Genomic DNA, 19075 nt, shown 5'->3' on the forward strand with positions numbered 1-19075 from the left:
AGTTGGGCGCACACACATTTCTCCAAGAGCTTTACCAACATGGGGATGTTAGAGATTGGACGAAAGTTATGAACGTCCGTGGGATCAGCAGATTGTTTCTTTAGAATCGGGGTAACTTGACCCGATTTTAGGCAATCCGGAAGAGCACCTTGCTGAAGTTACGCATTGACGATCCAAGTCCAAAGTGGAAGTAAGGAGGTTTTAACTTCAGAGAAGAGGTTCAATGGCAGGGGGTCGTTTTAGTGATTAGAAGGTTTCAGAGTACCAGCGTTTTGCGTACAGTGCTTTCATCCAAGGTTTGGAAATTGCTCTAAGATGCGTTGTTTTTGGGGAGGTAAGGCTGCGCAGGGACAGTGACATCCAACCTTGTGGGCAGGAGGGCACTCAGCGGAGTGATCGACAGTTGTTCAAGGCGAGAGCGTCGATCAACTTCAATCTTAGTGCTCTTATCTGTGAAGAAGTCAGCGAATTCATCGCAGTTCGGCAGTGATCCTCGACCCAGTGCCGATAGATTAGGATGAATGTTAGCTTGGGACTTGATGAGTTCAAACTGTGTTTTGGGCTGTTTTTTTGCTTGCTCTAGTTGGTTTTGGAAGAAGGTGACCTTTGAGCAACTGATGTGTTTGTTGTAGCTGCTTCTTAGGGATCTCAGATGATAGAGATGATCAAGGGAGGGATAGGATTGCCACAATCTTTCCGCAAGTCTTAAATATCTTCTTTCAGAATTAAGACTATCATTGAACCAAGGTTTGGAGAGTTTGGAAGACAGTCTTTTAAGCTGTAGTGGGGTAACCGAGTCTAAAACATTGGCCATTGAGCGGTTATAATGGGCCGTAAGGTCATGGACATGTTCATAGGAGGGGGCAGGATGTTATCGCAGAGCGCATTCAGGTCGTGCAATTTGATATTCCGTAGACATCTTTTCAGTTGTTTACAGTTCTTTGGCTTGGCTCTACTAGCTCTAACCGACTCCCGGATGAGGAAGGTGATGCGGTAGTGGTCTGTGCAATCTCATGGAAGGATCGAATCCAGAAGGATGGAATTGGGCTTACCAATGACAAGATCTAAGGTAGCTCCTCTAATATGAGTAGGGCTGTCACTGATTTGGATCAGGTTGGAAGAATTTAAGGTTATTGACCACCACATCATTCACATCATTCCAATGAAGGTTGAAATCTCCCAGGAAGATCTGAGTGGCGTAGTAATCTGTGTTAGCCGAGATAATGTCCATGATCTGTTCTGTGAAGAGAAGGTTGTTGAAAGGCGGGTGGTAGAACTTGTGCAGTTTGCATGGGTGATCATTGCTACCAGCCACTTCAATGCATAGGTATTCACAAGATGGCAGGAGGTCAGATTGTAGTGCTTTCACTGTTAGATTGCCATCGGCCATTGAAGGAGAATTATTCTTATGGGTGAAGGTAGTTAAAAGGGGGCCCTTCGGAGTTAAGGTAGGGTCAGAAGATGGTGCTAGAGGGGTATGGGGTACATTTTGGGGAGACTGGGGAACCGTAGGGGGGCGGACAATGACTCATGACTCATACTTTCACTTATCAATCATTTCAATCTTCAGTCCATCATTTCACCTTTTCTCTATTCTTCCTTTCACTCTTCCAGCCATCATTTTACCCTTCCACTCTGTCCATCTTTTCACCCTCCCTTTGATTCACCATTCCTTCCTTTCACCCTTCCATCCTACCTTTCACTGTTTCTTTCTTCTTCTCGTTCATGTTTTCTTCCTTTTTTTAACCCCACCTTCTTCTACCCTTTCTTTATTTGCCTTTGCATATACTCATCCCTTTTTCCCCCATCCTTACTTTCACCTTCCTCCTTTATCTCTCTCACTAACTCTTTCCATTTTCCTCTCTCTGTTCCCTATTGTCATATTTTCTCCTTTTGTTTTCTTCACTGTGCATGTCAACCCAGGGACACAGTTCTCTATCATATTATTTCCCTAAGAGTGTTATTTATCAACATTTGTCTGCAAACCTGCAGAAACACGAGGTTCATAAATATTGTTTTAGAGGGAGTGATTTATTCAGTCAATGGGGCCCAGTGGCACCCCCGCTTATGCTTCCAAAGTGGAGTGTTCTCTATGCCACAGCACGACTCTATAGCTTAGGCAAGGACAGAGCTCAAAGGCAGTTACTCAAATCGTCCTCTTGAGTTCGATGAACAACCCAGTTTAATATCTTTGTGGTTCTTTTACAAAAAGTCTCTAGTGGCACGCAGGATTGCTCACACACCTCAGTCTCTTGTATCCAGGGGTAAACTAAGCCCGCAATTTACCTGATAGCTGTGCAGCTATCCTGGGTAAAGTTCTCAATGTCACAGCATTGACTCTTCTTTTGCAGGATAGTGCAGCAAATGCCTCGCTTGGGGCAGTCTTCAGGGAATGAACTCCAAGAGACAGGCCTGCATTACATCACCAGTCTCTAGGAGTAGCAGGCCTAGAGGTCAGAAGCAGATTGGCTCACAGCTGAGGCACTTGAAGCCTCAAAGTTGACTGTCCTCAGTAGTGTCTTTGGGACAGTTGATGTCTCAAGGCCTATCAGGGCTTCCCGCTTTTTCTTCAAATAGATCTTCCTTGTTGGCAGAAAGCAGCTCTAGTCTCTTGAGTCTATGGCAGGATGCAAGATGACACATGGTTACATGGTGTGGTACATTCTTGTTACAGCTCTCTTAGGAACTTTGCAGAGATACTGGAGGGGGTTGACTTCACAGAAAAGGTCACACCTGGATCACTCTCTTGGGATTGTAAGCTTTCTTTGGATCCTTTCCATGACAGTAACAAGCTGGGACTTCATCTCCTCCTGGACAGTCTCTTTTCTGGCACGATCATGCGCACGCCTTCCCTTTCTCAACAAACAAAAGGCAGCTAGGCTCTTTAGGCAGATCCACAGCTCTTTCAGCAGTGATGCCCCCTCAGCTATGGGAGACTGGCTCTCACACAGACACCAGCTTTTGTTATACAGCAGTCTTTGAAGTACTCTGTATGGCAATCCCTTCATTGGTCACGAAGAACTTGGAACTTGAACAAAAGAGGGTAGATTGGATCCAAAATGTATGAACATTTTCAAGACACCGGATATGGAATCAATGTCTAAGCTTTTAGAGCTGGTTTGGATTGATTCTCTTTGAAATGTCATTTCCAGGTTGCTCTCCAGAGACAACCTTTGGGGAAAGTAATGGCTGTCACAGCAGGTAGCAACGAGGTTGACTCCAAGCAGGAGTACCCAAAACATGGGCACAATGAAATGTGAGTTCTCTACACTTGGGTGTGATCATCCTTCCTTCTGTAATCAGAAACAGATGGTATGTAGCAAACCAGGCACAACATAACTTATCCATGTCTCAGTCTGCCACTTTGTTTTCATACACGTTTGTCTTGCCTTTTCCTGTCTCCTTCAACAGGAGGCATTGTCCAGTGTCTTAAGGAGAGGCCAGTAGGCTGTGGGATCTTACTGACATCATGCATCAACATATTTTCTTTTTCTAAAAAAACACAACACAAAAAGAAGACAAACAATAGACAAATAGGAAGGTAATTTGTGAGAAGCACAGTTAAAGAGGATTTATGGGGAGAAGAGAAAGCTAGATCTCTTAAGTTAGCACTCGTGGGCTATGGGATACTCGGCTGAAATATCTCAAAGGTCTCTGACCTTTGAGACCGAACGCCCCGCTTGATCACCATCTGCTTCCACTTTGTAGTGTCTTCATCTCTGTTCTGAATTTGGGAATGACCTGGAGCTTTGTGATATATGTTGAATGGGATATATATTAAGTGATTCCATTATCTGCACTTTCAGCCGTTACCATGGTCCCCTGTTTGAGAGGTACCCAATGTGTTTTTTTTATTTGGGATTGATCTGGTTTTCCTATGTGTTCTTGCTGCAAAGGTGCCAAATAACGTTTGCGAATGTCCACCCGTTTGCAGTACTTCTCTTGTCTATGTAGGCCTTTATCTTTTTTTGAGTCTGTGGTCTCTCAAAGACAACTCATTTAAGTGCTAAACTGCAGTGTGTGATTCTTTTTTGCAGTTTCCATATGGCCTCTTTTCCATATTTTCTCGTGCTTCTCCTGACCAACATTTTTTTTTGTCTCAAAGAGTTACCTGGCCACCAGTTTGTGTGCTGCTAATTTATTCAGCAGATACAACATACAAAGCTTTTAGTCATTGTACTATACTTAAACAATTGTATTCAATTCAAATTATTTTTAAGCAACAATCCATCATTTTTGATGCATTTAAGGAATACACATCTCATTCAACGTTATGTACCTTTAAGAACTCATAACAAACATATATTCATAAATTCATGACTTAGAACAAAGAACATTAAAAACAAATTATTCAATTACACCAGTCAGTACTGCAGGAAGCCTGCCAGCGCTAAGACAATTTTCATTATGCGATTTTTTGGGACGCTTAAGACAGACTGACTACGTGGATAAAACTGTTTAGAAAGGTTCTCTCTCGGGGTATGTTTCTTATGGTAACACCCTCACTAGAGTTCCAATTGATGTGGGTCCCTCGTAGGTTAATATGGACGTGCCAACGCGTTTCCAATCCCCCTCTTCCTTGGGGTATTATCATCAGGGCTTGAACCACGGTGTAATCTATATAATCAACAAAATAATGAAATGTAAATCACACATCCTATCACCCTTCCTTTCTCCACTTAAGACTAATGACATAGGGAATGCTTATTAGGTACCTTGTAATCTTGGGTTCACTTCGCTCACTTTTTGGTTATCATTTCTTCTTCTGTAAGGATAGTGTACCTAAACGTGGTCAAATTAATTTTGTAAATGTTTGAGTCTGTTCATTCCCGGTAATTATTGTCACAGTTATAACTGTATACGGTGACTTACTCGAATCTTCACTCGTCTATTCCAAAGACTGCCACCTTATATTCTTATTCTTGATTGAAGATAGCCGAGGCTATTATTGGGGGCTCATACTTCCACCCTACAACAAATAAATTGTGTCCGTTTGACTAATCAATGCCATTCACTGTTAACGGCGTAGAACGAGCTTATTCAGACATTTCTCTTACTTGTAAAGATGATTCTTCTCTCACCAATAATTAATAGGGAATTTCTCGCTTCCTTTCTATTTTCGTCATGTTCAAATTGTAGACGCGACTTCCTGCCAAAATCAAAGAAAGACCAACATGGCACGTTTTAGCCAGACATAAGGGGGTCAACTCGCTGTCCATTTGTCCTATGTGATGTGCTGCTACATGCCCGGAGAACTTCAACAACAGCCTGCTGGGTTGGTGTGTGTTCTTGCTCTGCATGCTGCATGGTTTCTTCAGTACGGCATGATCCTCTCTATCATGCCATTTGTTTGTGGCAAAGAGCTGTTCACTTCCAATGCCGAAAGTCCAAGTGTATTGTAAAGCTCTTGAAAGTTAAGCCACAAAAATGTAGGGGCGGTTGTCTGCCTATGTCACTACTATACCATTCCATATTGCAAGCGCTTCATCTAGCAAATAGGTAAAAACGTTTGCAAGATTAGTGGATAATAAATGAATTAAATTGTACTTTCATTTCATGTATTTCTGTGAAATTTGCCATGTTTGAGCTGTGCGGTTTGTGGATACTGACTCCTGCTAAATTGGTGCCAGCAGATCATTAAGGAGTGCCCAACACTCAGTTTAGCCTCTGACTGCCATCTTGGAATGGTATTGCTGTGACAATGTCCCTCAAAATAATGCTTCCGCATCACTTGGATGCCATTAATTTCTCTCTGCACCGCAGAGGACTTGTCGGACCTTGAAGCCTGCACTAGAGTGATTCAGCTTTAGCTTCATAGGATCCATATTAACAGACCAGAGGCCTGCTTGATTCAGTGGAAAATCTTATAGAAAAGTTCAAACAAATAGCTAAGGTGTAATTATGTTTGAGTCACACTTTCAATGAAAAGGCAGTTTTGATTTTCCAATATCTTTTGATCCCATCAATGCGTTTGCCTGAAATTCAGCAGTGTACTAATTGCAGCAGCCAAGTTATGGCATGCTAAGATTCGTGATCCTCCCACTGAAAAAAAGTTAAGAGGGGAGATAAATAATGAGTGATTTCCAATTTTAGTTCCACGTGGAAAGTTTGCTTTCATCCACAGCCCAAACGGCTGAACGGTTTTACACCAAGCCTTCCGTGGAAGTAGAACATCACGTAGAAATCATGCCTATTTTGGTTTATTGTAAATCAATTCAGTTGTTTTTGGGATACTACTGTTAAATAAAAGGTGCCAAGTGGGCTTTACAGGGTTAACACATTTGTGTTTCCCTGCCATTTAAACTAAAATAAGTCAATCATGGAAAAACCAATGAAATTAACTGAAAAAACATAGTTAAATTAAAAAAGATAATTATGTTTGAAATTTACATGTATAAAACCATTGAACTTCGTCAGATATGTTTAGAAATTATCTGACAAATTGGCACGATATCCATCCAAATTTGGAAAAAAAGGGAGCGGAGGTTCCATAAGTGGCATTTGATATTTTTACTTCCAAAGGATTCATTGATCTTCAATACAGAAAAAACATGAATGGAATCATACCAAACTTGACATTTAAGCAGAACTTGATGAGCCTTTGCCTGGTATGGTGTAAATCTGTTTAGAAGTTTTAGAGAAATTAGCATTTCAAAGTGTTCTTTCTGGGCATTAAGTGGTTACATTTTCGTTTTATCTAGACTGTTAATTTGGGGAACCACACGTGGATCCACAAATCTGCTTAGGATTCACGAATCCAGTTAAAAAACATAAAGGCACATTATTGGACAAAATAGCTTTTTCTCCATTTGTACATTACAGAGTCTCAAATCCCAAATCTGCTGCACTATGATTAGCTGGATGTCAATGAAAATGTTTTGTGGCAGCTACCATTGCCCGGCATAGTGCAAACAGCACCTTGCTAGTAAAAATGGAGATAAAACGGAAGTAAATGGTTAGGGCGAGTTTACTATGACCCCTAGGGTGATGTGGGGGTTGGGGGACTCAAAGGTGCCTCCATTATATTAAAATAATGTAGAACATTATTTTTATCGCACAGTTTGCACATCCTAGATCTTCCCATGCTCCTGTATACCTTCTTCGTGTTTCAGGATTCACAAATCTGGAATTGATTAATTTTGCCCACCCGCGGCAGGTTGGGTGCAAGGTCCTTGCTGCAGGTCAATGCCAGAAATGGAATATGATAACAATAAGCTGAAATTCACTGGAAGAAAACAATGGTTAAGGTAAAGTGATGGTTAGCTTTGCTAGTTAGATAAAACTCTGACATTTTATTGAACCGCTTCAGATGACATTATTGATGACATCACGAATGACATCATTGATAGCAACATCCAGTGCTACCAATACGCTGTCATTGGGCATGTGTAGTGGGAGACAGCCCAAGATCAGGCTACATGATTCTGGAATCCTAGTAGGATCAGGGGGCCTGCCCCATTTCATTGTTCTTGCCTCCATGGGTGTGGCCTACCCTGGGCTGGCCTTTCTCAACCCAGGACTTGAAATAGATATTCTACCCTCCTAGCATAACTCCTTTCAAATATGGCGGTTTCTCATATCATAAAAGACCTTTGAACAAAATAGAGGTTACCTGAGATCCTCTGACTAGACGCTTCATTGAAGATTGATGATACATGATTTTCTGAGGACATGCCTCCTGACTTTCATGATTTACGTTACCGTAATTAATTATGCGTCATAAGTGTACACATTTAGGCAGTCGTGGCCGGCATGATAGGGGGGGCGCGGGTGGAGGTGCGAGGTTGAGTTAATTAAAATAAAATAAAACGTAGCTTTCCCGGGTCCCGCGCCGCCTGAGCTCTGTTAAGGTGGCCTCCGACAACACACAGCCAGTCAAGACTCCTGCGTTTTACTGTAGGAACAGGAAGCAGTCAGCAGGCAGCCTCCCTCCCCAAAGCTAATCACAACGCTGCATTGCCACCATGCAGCCTACATAGAGAAAAGAAAGAGTGCACTTACCTGGTTTGGTCGGCCCCTATAGGGCCGACCAAAGAGTCAGGGCCCACAGCATTGGGCTAGCCACTCCTCCCCTCGTCTCGCTTCCTCCACCCACCCATCCGCCCACAACCAGGCACTTCTGCTTTCTTGCAGTGTGAGAAGCAGAAACATAAAATGGTAGTTTTACTATTTTATGTTTCTGCTTCTCACACTGCGAGAAAGCAGTGGGGCGACGCAATGAATGAAATTAAAACGCTTGCATCTATTTACAGTTCAAATATTTGAAACACGGGAAATAATTAAGCACCCCTAGATGAAATACATACAGTCCGAAATGCCTGCGATTGTGCACTAACATTAACATTGTTAACAATTGAAATGGGATGTTGTGGATGCAACGTATTAAAAGAAGAAGTGATAATAAAGTGTTGAAATCCTGTGATTAATAAACAGTCATTTGAACAGTAAAAATCGTTATTTACAATGAATAGGTTAAAGGTGGGATTAGCAGTCAATTCAAGAATTTACAATATATTGCAGTACGTTCTAGGGACTATATTGTCTGAAGACTTGTAACGTATTCCCATTATTTGGTAGCTTCACAAAACTTTTACATTAACCACATTTGGTCCAAATCAGTATCATTCTAGTGATATTTACATTGAATAATTTCTAACACGAATTGGAGGTCGGGCACTCCTAGGATGTTAAAGGGAATGCTCTGCCTAGTCTACCAGTCTGTCTTCTTAATGCCTCAAGGTAGGCAGGCCACACTTCTTCTAAGGTTCTTTATTGTGTGTTTTAGGTCACACCCACCTTAAAGATTCAGGCAATTTTTTAAATCTCAGCTTTGTCTCCATTTAAACACCTATGACATTTTCGAAAAGCGCAAATGGTGATTTAAACTATCATGCCTCTTGCTGTATAATGTAAGCGTGACATTTTTATGCCTCTTGACAGATAATGAATTGGATTAAAATACATGGAAGAATAATGTTCCTCATCTAAGTCACAAAAGAATTTTATTAAAGAGCTCACCACACACGACCTGAAAAGGTGCATAAAACATCCTTCCAAATGCCTGAACTGAAGCAGTGATGAAACACGTATCTCTGAGGGGCTGTAAAGGTACCTTAAATATTGCTGCATACAAAATTAGATGAATTGTGATTTAGAGGTGAGTTTCAATGTATGTTAGAAATTAGCATTTTTTCACAGTGTAGACATAGCTTTACGTTCTTGATGATGTATTCCTGTGTCAGTTGCAGTTCCGCACTTCTTTGTATTCCCCTGAAGTTAGAGGGGAAAAAGTGATGTATCTGAGAGCATACAAGGTTGGTTACATGAGAAAACTGATAACTGTTGTTGTGTCACCTGGTATTCAGAGCCAGAATTAAATCCTAATGAGAATAAACCTTCCGGAAAACAACTTCTTCATCCAGAAACTCATGGAGCAGCAGCGACATTAATAATTACCAGGCAACTAGGGCAACCTAACATTACTGCAATTTGATGTCCAATGCCTTTCATATTTTCTGTTTACAAATTGTTACCCTACAGCATGTGTCGGTTGCTGCACTGTGTAATAAAGTTGAGGGAGTCCAAGTAGTTTAGATAAGCAAGTGTAGTTTATTCAGCCCCAGCCAACAGTCAGCTAACAACTGACAATCCTGGAATTACCAGTAATGGGAACCTTGGTGACATATGGTTCCAAACACTAGGTTCCAACATGGAACCAGAATATCTAGAAAGACAAGTCATCACACTTCTCCCTCTTAAACATTAAACAGGTTTACACGTCCAGCAATGAAGTAGGCAACAGAAAGATAAAGAACTCAAAGAAGAAACTACCTAGACATAATCACGCAAATGAACAGGAGGCCTGCATACTCTCACACTCTTGCGAGAATAATTAGTACGCAGATCAGGAACAGCAACAACATCATCACACTTCCCTTTACCCCCAAAATGAGAAACACGACTATTGTTCCAGATACGACCATCCTCCGTCTTTACAGCATTTTTGAAAATTTTCACAATGGTTCTAGGAACAGAAAACTTCGACCAATTTTGACAGCCAACAGGAGCCCTGATCTTTACTATCTCCCCCACCACAAACTTCGAATCCTTTGCAGAATTTCTTCTATCCACATATATTTTCCTTTTCCTCTGTAGTTCCAATTCCCTTTCTCTCCATGTCCCCACCTCATTATTTTTTACACCTTTGTCTGCAATCATCCAGGCAGGACATAAGTAAGTGTTAGGTGCTCTACCCTTGAAAAGTTCAAACTGAGTTTTTCCTGTAGTTGAGTGAGGAGAGAAACGATATGCTGAAATTCTATTCTGTAACTCCTTTCTCCAGTCCAAATTGTTGACCCTTGCTAATTGAATGCTTTCCTTCAAAGTTTTGTTGAGTCTCTCCAAACCACCATTCGCCTCAGGGTGATACAAAGAAATTCTCTTGTGAACAATGCCACACTTACTGAGGAACTCCTCAACTTTCCCTGAACAAAATTGTGGTCCATTGTCGGAAAGAATGGAGTTCGGAAAACTCTCACGTTTAAAGACAGACTCCAAAAAAGAAATAACAGACTCGCTTGTAATCTCCCTTACCACACTAACCTCAACCCATCTAGAATACAAATCCAATAGAACCAACATAAATGGAGTTTGGTGCTCACCATGTAAAGGCCCCACAATATCCACTGCAATTTCATCCCAGGGGGACCTAGGCAACCTCCTGCAAACCATTGGAGAAGACCTCGTCTTCAAAACTTTATCACTTGCCTGACAAGAAGAGCAATCTCTTACAGTGCGTTCCACCAACAAATCGATACCAGGCCACCAGAAGTCCATTCTTATGCGTTCTTTCGTCTTTGAAATACCCAAGTGCCCCTCATGAGACATGTCAACCAGAATACTTATGAGATTAACTGGTGGAACCAACCTAGTACCTCTCATGAGTAAGCCATCCACCACTGCCAACTCATCGGCAATCAAAGACCAAGGTTTCTTCAAAGAACGAGACCTTCCAGCAATTTAATGACCTCCTTCAACTCCTCATCCTTACCCAGCTCTTCACTCCAAGCATCTTCTTTCACCGCCCCCAAGGTGACGTCACACACCTTTAAATCACCCTCAAAATCGTCAGCCAAGGCTTCCTCACCATTCTCTACCACATCCACCAACCTTGACAGACAATCTGCCGAGACATTAGTTTTCCCAGGTATGTACTCAAACTTGAACACAAACTCCTGCAACGAAATTACCCATCGCCTTATTCTTGCAGAGATGGAGTCTAGCCCCTTTTTTTGAAGACCTCCTTTAGTGGTTTGTGATCAGACCTGACAGTGAAGGAGGAACCCCACACAAACTTTCTGAATTTATTCACAGCCCAATATATACCTAGTGCCTCTTTCTCTATGACAGAGTAATTCAACTCTGCCCCCTTCAAACACCTCGAAGCACAAGCTATCAGGACCTCTTTGTCCTTCCTCACCTGTAACAACAAAGCACCCAGACCCTTGCTGCTAGCATCTGTAACAATAAACGTCGGATCCCTTGGAACAAACGCCTGCAAATTTGGTGCATTCCTCAGATCCATCTTCACCTGATCAAACTCTCTGCTACACTCTTCTGTCCAATTAAACACAGCATTCTTACACATGATTTTCCTCAGATTAACAGTCTTATCTGCAAAATTTCTGACAAACTTATTATAAAATTCTGCCATGCCCAAAAACGATGAAACTTCTTCTTTTGAGCATGGTTCCTTCAACTTTTCAATTGTTTCTACAAGATCTTTTTTTGGAGATATGCCCTTCCTTGAGATGTGGTGGCCCAAATAATCTAGCTCATTGACACCAAACTTGCACTTGCTCTGACGCAGAGTTAAACCAACATCCAACATTTTCTTCAACACTAGGCAAACCCTCTCATCATGTTCCTGTTCGTTCTTACCAGAAATGAGAACATCATCCTGATAACATCTTACCCCCGGTATTCCTTTGAACAGATCTTCCATAATTCTCTGGAATACCGAGGCTGCTGAAACCAGCCCAAAAGGCATTCTTAAGAACTTGAATGCACCCATTGGTGTAATGAAACTAGTAATCTCTTGACACTCTTCTTTCAGTGGAACTTGGTGATAGGCTGAAGCCATGTCTAAGGTGGTAAAATAGCATGCTCCATCTAATGTAGAAACCAACTCCTCTATGTTTGGCAAAGGGTACTTGTCAACTATTACTTCTTTATTTAAAGCACGAAGGTCAACACACAGCCGAATCTCATTGTTAGGCTTCCTCGCGACCACAATAGGTGCGAGCCACTCAGTTGCTTCTACTGGTTGTATAACCCCAGTCGACAACAACTTCTCAATCTCTTTACCTACAGCATCTTTTATACAAATTGGAATGCGCCTTACTTTAGCAGCAACAGGTACCGCACCCAACTTCAGCTTTATGTTGTGATTGTAACCCTTTATGCATCCTAGTTTTTCACTGAATAACTCTTTAAAGTTCTTTATAAACTTGTTCTCCACATTGTCTACAGCCTGAACTTGAATAACTGGACGAGCATTAGGATTGAGACTCACCCCCAACCTTGCTTGATGAGACCAACTCAACAAGTTGTCTCCCCTGTTTACCACATACACTTTTGCTTCTGTATACCTTCCCTTATATTCAATGCAGTCAAAAAAGTAACCCATTATTTTTATGGGATGTTCTTGATAACCTGTTGGTCTTATATCCGGTTTACACAAGGACTTATTCTTTCCGAACGCATTCTCAAACACTTCGTTTGAAATGAAGGTGACATGTGAGCAAGAATCAAATTTCATCAACACACGTGCTTCTCCTATCAACACATAATCAGAAGGGTGTTCCACCACATCATCATTAATCTGAAAGCTAACTAACTTGGTCTCGGTCTTCATTTCTCTCCCTACTCTTGTTCTGCAATTTCTACCAATGTGTCCCTTTCTTCCACACACATTGCAATTGAATTTAAGGGCAGGACACTCTCTCGTATTTGCCATATGCCCATACCTCCCACATCTGTAACAAGTTCCTTGAAAAGGAGTTGTGAATTTCTTACTTGTCTGTGTTTTAGAAATGCCACCATCAACCTCCCCTTTTAATTTTTCCTCCTCACACACTTCTTTTTTCTTCTTCTCATCCACTCTCTTCACAGCCTGACACACCACTTCTTGTGTTGAAGAACTACTTGGCTTTTCATCCTTTTTCTCCTTGCTTAGTTCTCCCACGCACTTTAACATGTGTTCAACCCTTTTTGCAATGCCTACCACTTCTTCTAGTGCAGGTTCATCTTTTAGCCATAACTCTTCCCTTATTTTATCACTCACACACCTCAAAACAAACTGATCCCTAATTTGTTCTTCTACCAAAACCCCAAACTTGCAACTTGATGCCAACTTTCTGAGCGCAGTAATGTAGTCCTCAACACTCTCTTCCTTGCCTTGTTCTCGTAACCCGAAATAGTACCTTTCCATGATGGTACTCACTTTAGGAAGATAGTGCAAGTCCAACTGCCTAGCACATACCTCATACTCATTCAATCCTCTTTGATCAGCATGTGAGAGAACTGGAAGTGTCTCCAGAATTTCCTGACCTTCTCCTCCCAGACAATGCATTAATAATGCATGCTTCCTTTCGCCACTCAAATTCGCACCACACACCCTCGCATAGTTTTCAAATATTTTCTTCCACTTTTTCCACCTAATCAGTGGTTCCCCTAGTTCCATCAGAAAGAAAGGAGGTGCAGTTACATTCTGCATCTTGCTATTCCTATTCACCTCAATATACCTTGACTTTTTCTACTTTTGTAATTCACCATCAAAATACCTCCACCCTTCCCTGATAGAGTGTGCCTATCACCGTTGACAGGCTTGTAGTCACCCACTCAGTTGCAATTGTTTAGTCTCATCAACACCTCCAGTCGCTTTTCCAGCTTATGCCCCTTAGTCCAATGCTCCTTCGGCTTTACTCCTCCTTCTTTTCCACTTTCCACTTTTTTTCAACAAGTCTGTTTTTATCCCAAATATGAACTCCTATAATGTAATTTCCCAAAATACAGTTTTTTCAGTCGAAACGCCGAATTTCCTGTCTCCCTCGATGTCTCCTTCTTTACAAACTCGAAAAATGACCAAAAAAAATCCAAATGGCCGCCACCAACTCCAGAAATGCACTCAGTGTTTTTTTCTAAGTCGATTGGCCTTGTTTTTTTTTTTTAGACCGACCCAAAATGGCCGCCACACAGCGATCAGACTTCTTTCTTCTGCTGATCGGGCTTGTTTCTTTTTCTTTTTAAAACGCTCCCATTCAAAGATGTCTGCCACTTTCCTCCAACAAACAGTCTTTTTTCTATGGGAATTTACCCACGAAAATCGACGTCACACTCAAACTCCGTTTTTTCTCCTTTTCCTTATTAAATCAAAGAAAAGAGTCTACCTTTGCCGATTTTCGCCGCGTTTTGGTCTTTCTCTTCAATATTTACAGCGCTACCTTCGTTTTGCTGTAATCCTCCTCTGAAGATGCCAATACACTTTTCTTCTTCCAGACAGCAGCCAAGTGGGTGTTTTTTCCTTCTTTTTACCCTACACCTGTTGTTGAGGCTGACTTGCTCACGCAGACCTTTCCTCAAACGTCGCCAGTGTAATAAAGTTGAGGGAGTCCAAGTAGTTTAGATAAGCAAGTGTAGTTTATTCAGCCCCAGCCAACAGTCAGCTAACAACTGACAATCCTGGAATTACCAGTAATGGGAACCTTGGTGACATATGGTTCCAAACACTAGGTTCCAACATGGAACCAGAATATCTAGAAAGACAAGTCATCACACACTGTAATTTCTATGCACTTATGTCTTCGTTACGAGTATGTGACGTAATGTCCAGTTAATACTGGCACTTGCGGATTTTAGTACGGTATGTATTTTACCAGGCAAAACTCAGAATAGGTCCTGATTTCCACGCATGACAATTCAAAACAACTTAGTGTTGAATTTTATATTAACTTGTTCAGTATTACACATTGTATGCAGTTACTTTACCTACAATCAAATAAGCCTTTTGGGGGTTAGTCATTTACTAGCCATTGTTCTAGGGGCCCAGGTTACGTGCAGGAGGAGGAGTTTTGCCGCTTGTTGGTGCTCCAACGTAACACATGCCAGCAGTCTAGTCAATCAAATGGAAATATCATATCTGAACTCAATATCAGATAAGGAGTTTACACAAATAAAGTAGGACAGTATTGGAGAGTAAGGGCTTATACCAACTTTCAAATGTATTTTCTACCCCTGTTACACTACATTCCTAGATGTCTCTGCTCCCCGAGTGCTGAGAGGATAACGAGTCTGGTTCAGCATCTGTAACCCTCCTCAGAGAGTCCTGCACTTGCTTCTGTACATTCCAACACGAAGACAACCAACGCGGAACTTCATATATAATCATTTTGCAATTTAACGTTGTACAATATCCTGATATAGTTGAAAGCAAGGGAATGGTTTAATACTCGGAAAATGTGAAGTGAGCCTACCCAAGCTGGAGTTATACTGAACACGATGTAGTACATAAAGCCAATAGGTTAATTTAAAATCCCTCTTTGAATTGACTGTTAATAAGTTGGGGGCATCTCGAAACCAGCTAAAGCCTAGTTTATTATACCAGGTCTTGATGTGGCAGAGCCAATGGATGGTAACACGACCTGTCTTTCACACATGTTCATTAGTATTGCTGTTTTGTAATTATTAAACTTTCTCCCAGGCCTCATTGGCAGGAGGCATTTCATGTAAATACCAATTCAGGGACAATAATTTTTTTCCTTATATTTTATGTTCAAGGGGTTTACAATATACCATCAGGATCTTGTTTACTAATGTTCATCTATCATTCACACAGACATATCCAAGTTTCAGTTTGCAGGCTTATGAATTGCATTTCACACTATGAACAAAACACGTTTCATTGACAACATTCTTATGCGCTCCCCTCCAATATGGTCATCATTCGTGTCACTTGGAGCCAATGTGGGTTGACCTGACTTCTTGGGTCGATTGTTTGTATTATGAAAACTATGTGCCTAGAAATATTTTTCCTGAGTCGTTTACTATTTGCACTCACCTTGCTTCTGTTGCAATGTACCTAATTTGGAACACATGATTTTATACACTTCAGCATGGCTGACACAAATGTTCCATGTGGTCCTCTGACGTAATGACTTAGCGTGAAAACTATGTATAAGAGATTAACATGGCCCTGCTACATATGTCATTGTGAAGCAGTGGAGTTCTGCTAAGCTATATGACTTCTAGAACGACATGCAACCATTCACAACTGCAGATAGGTGAGGAAAGGTCACTTCTTTGATCGTGGACCCACATGGGTCGTCTGCACTGGGTACACACTTCCATTGTTAACTTTGCCCAACATACTACAATAATGTATCGACTCACATATGACGGCTTTAAAAGAGTTTAATTCAGTTCACAGTGGTTATACATGAGTCAGGACAATATTTTTTACATAGCTCTGTCTCCTACACAGTGAACGTGTTTTAGTTTGATGGTAATTGGTGGGCACAGTACTGGCACACATTCATACTCACTGCCATTGAATCATGTTTCTTCCCAGTTTGAAGCAGTGGAATAAAAACCAGTTGCTATGTGGTGGGAGGAGCTTGCAGGATTATGGCCAAGTTACTCTTTTTCGATATGACTAACAATATTACGCCTGATTCCCACAATACACTTCCCAGCATCGTCTGTCGTTAACTGTTGTGAGGCAATGTATTTTCAAGCTTATTTCATATTGATGGGTGATTTTCCTCTGTTTATAGCATAATTAGAGGTGCTGCAACACACAATGGGCAATCTGGTGTTTACTCAGATTGCACACATAGATGTTCTGGACAGTTTAAGTCTTATAACCGCATCTGGATTGAACTTTTGTGGTATCCTTATTATTATAGAAGCTTGCCTTCTTAGATCCATGTCTACATTTTGTATCTGGGGTGGTTTTTGCAATTTCTGGTTAATATCATTTTTTTAAAATTGTAAATATTAATATATGTCTCACAGTGATTAAGATTTGTTTGTATCTTTTCAGTAAAACATTTCATTGATTCAACATGTTGATTAAATATTATAATTATACAAAACAAGTTTGTCATAAAGAATTATGATTGAGCCTATAAGTAAAGACAATTAAGGCTGTATTTTGAGAAATAGACACAGTTGGACAAATTAATAAACATCAATTCATGAAGAACTTCTGAAGAATTTGGAGTAAATATGTTAGGTGTCTTTAAGTAATTACACAAATGTGCCCCATGGGACTAGTCCTATGCCTGGCAGTATAGCAAGTGATCACAACTTACCTCGTCTCACCACAAACTCTTTGCTGAGGCCTAAGCTTTTTTTGACTGTAATAGTACAAACTTTCCATGTGGAGCAGCGCAAACAAGCACAATATTCAGGTTGAATCTTGACTTACTTAGCTCATGATACAGCTGCTAAGTATAACGTTTAAGACATTTTGGATGAGTCAGTGCAGCTATATTTTTTCCATTTTACAAATTTCTCTAGACTTAATATAGAATCTGAATAAAGTTCAGATTATCTTATGCATTCTAATTCAGGAGCTTTTAATAAACATAGAAATAAATACATTTATCTAACCCATATTTCAGTTTGAGATGAAGGAAGTGATTTGTAATTCTACTAATAAGAAGGCGTCTGGAGTTCATGACATCTCCTTTGATTTCTAAAACTTTATCTCCAAAAATTGGCCAGCTACTGGTCAGCATAATTCAAAATGTTTTCTGTAATGCTCAAATCCCAACTTTGTGGATACTATTGCAGTGTTTAGCAAGTAAGGTAAGGAAACTCAGTACTCATCATATTACTGACTAATTTCTGATCTCAATACAAATAGCCAGATATATGCAAAATTCCAACAAAATAATTATCCTCATTCAAAATCTTAGAAATTAGAGCACTAAGAGAGCAAGAAACCACAGAGCACACTCATCTCGCCTGTACTTTAATTAATCTAGCAGTCAGGTACACAAATCTTTGCCAATGCCTACCCAAGTATTAAGGTGGCTTTTGATAGAGTAAATTGTGGTTTCATATGGACTATGTTGAAAATCTTTGGATTCACCTCACTTTTTATAAAAGTTATTAGAGGTATTTATGAGAAGCCCACTGCTGCAAGTTCAGTGACCAGACTCACAGTTGAAAGGGGCTCTTGGCAAGAGTGCCCACTGTTCCTTGCTCGTTTTGCTCTGTACTCCAAGCCTTTGGTTCAAAGAGGTCAAATGGAGGCTGTTCCTATTAGAGACCATAGTGACCCACACAAGATCAGTCTCTTTGCTGATGATAATGTGATTGTAAAACCCAACCCACTACAAACTATCCATTATGTGTTTAACCAACGACTTTTGGCTATACTGAGGATTTCAATTAAATATCACAGAATCTCAGATGAATGCAAACAGTTGCTCAACTGATTACTTCCAACCTTGTAAGAAACTGGGAAATTGGCTGGGGGGTGGAAGCCCCACTCATACAACAGCCACAATCCTTTTCAGGGTAAACCACAAAATACACAAACTTAACCTGCGCTTACCCCTCTGGTAGGCTGGCACAAAAGCAGTCAGGCTTAACTTAGAGGAAATGCGTAAAGTATCTATGCAGCATGCAAACAGTAAAAAGTGAAAACGCAACACAAGAAAAATCCCAAACCAATTTAGAAAACAGAGTACGTTTTAATAAATAAAAGGATACCAGAAAAACAAAATTTAATCAGTAGAACCAGAGATATTGCTTTTTTAATGTTTTTAGTAAAAATAGTGCAAAAGCATCAATTGCCAATTGTGGTTATCTGGTCGCACCGGACCGGGACAAAGTCACAAGTTCAGGCCGACCAACATGAAGCATGGGTAGTATACAGAGATCAGGTTAATCCCACTGAAATGTATACCTTATGTCCTTGATGTGAGGCTTTACGTCGGTTCCCATCAGGAGCTGCGTGGTGTTCCGATGCAAGGAACTGCATCAAGTTGTTTCACACTGCATC

General features: G+C 40.8%; 1 protein-coding gene and 1 long non-coding RNA gene across 3 annotated transcripts in view; both read left to right on the top strand.

Moving 5' to 3' along the window:
* Positions 1 to 19075, top strand: part of LOC144819548 (protein FAM240B-like) — a 251421-nt gene that overhangs the window by 48092 nt on the left and 184254 nt on the right. The window lies entirely within an intron of this gene.
* The window catches only part of LOC144819549 (uncharacterized), a 115248-nt gene continuing 105117 nt past the window's right edge, over positions 8945 to 19075 (top strand). Inside the window, exon 1 of the long non-coding RNA XR_013607439.1 lies at positions 8945 to 9108. This is a non-coding gene — a long non-coding RNA (uncharacterized LOC144819549). The remainder of the gene's footprint in view (positions 9109 to 19075) is intronic.

This window comes from Lissotriton helveticus, chromosome 2_1, assembly GCF_964261635.1.
Source record: "Lissotriton helveticus chromosome 2_1, aLisHel1.1, whole genome shotgun sequence".
NCBI classification, from domain to species: domain Eukaryota; kingdom Metazoa; phylum Chordata; class Amphibia; order Caudata; family Salamandridae; genus Lissotriton; species Lissotriton helveticus.